At 51.9% G+C, this 923-nt stretch overlaps 1 protein-coding gene across 1 annotated transcript in view; it reads left to right on the top strand.

Annotated features, from left to right (window-relative positions):
* LOC107685814 (ester hydrolase C11orf54 homolog) overlaps positions 1–923 on the top strand; it is an 11,101-nt gene that overhangs the window by 5,182 nt on the left and 4,996 nt on the right. The window lies entirely within an intron of this gene.

The raw sequence follows: 923 nt of genomic DNA, 5'->3' as shown, positions 1-923 counted from the left end.
TACATCAACTTTCACCGTGGACGAAGCGGAATCCAGCCCGGGGTCCGTCACATGTGGTTGCCGCTCATTCGTCGGATCCTCCGGGCGTGCCGTTCTCGACCCCGCCGCCTCAGCTCACTCTATCCCGGCCTCAGCGCACGCTAAGCCGGGGCTTCGGCTCACGCTAGCCCGGCGTCAGCTCACTCTATCCCGGCCTCAGCTCACGCTATCCCGGCCTCAGTGCACACTAAGCCGGGGCTTCGGCTCACGCTAGCCCGGCCTATCCCGGCCTCACGCTATCCCGCTATCCCGGCCTCAGCTCACTCTAGCCCGGCCTCAGCTCACTCTATCCCGGCCTCAGCGCACGCTAAGCCGGGGCTTCCCCTCACGCTAGGCCGCCGTGTTTTTCGTTGTGAAAGCGAAACTACTTTGTTTGGTCTTCCAAAAGAGGACACGACTACAAATCAGTGGTTAAGTTGTATTTACAACACTGTTCCAGAACAGTTTAACCCAAATATCCAGATGTGTGCAGCGCATTTTATGGAGGACTGTTTACTGAACCTGGGAGAGCAACGTTAGACTAAAATGCCGGCAGTTCTGACTCACGTAAGTACGTTTTCATTTAAAGGATTTGCCACTGATGATTCAAATGCAAGTTTTGAGCAGTGTAGAGTAGCACTTGTTGTTTGTCATTTCTCTGATCACAACTGCAGACAGAGTTTTATGTTTACACGGCGTGATGCAATGCAACGCAACACGTAAAAAGACAGTATAAGTCATTATAATCAATAATTATATCCCCACTGGATGCATCAAATGCCTCGTTTGCAATGGGTTTTAATGTTTTTGTCTCGTAGCTCCGGCCGGACAGGGCATTATCACAATATGGTAAGGGGCGTGACATTTCCGTCACACGCTTGAGGTATTCGGCCAATCACAACGCA

The sequence above is a fragment of the Sinocyclocheilus anshuiensis genome, unplaced genomic scaffold, assembly GCF_001515605.1.
Source record: "Sinocyclocheilus anshuiensis isolate Anshui unplaced genomic scaffold, SAMN03320099.WGS_v1.1 scaffold705, whole genome shotgun sequence".
NCBI classification, from domain to species: Eukaryota; Metazoa; Chordata; class Actinopteri; order Cypriniformes; family Cyprinidae; genus Sinocyclocheilus; species Sinocyclocheilus anshuiensis.
This window is presented reverse-complemented; position numbering and strand designations above follow the sequence as displayed.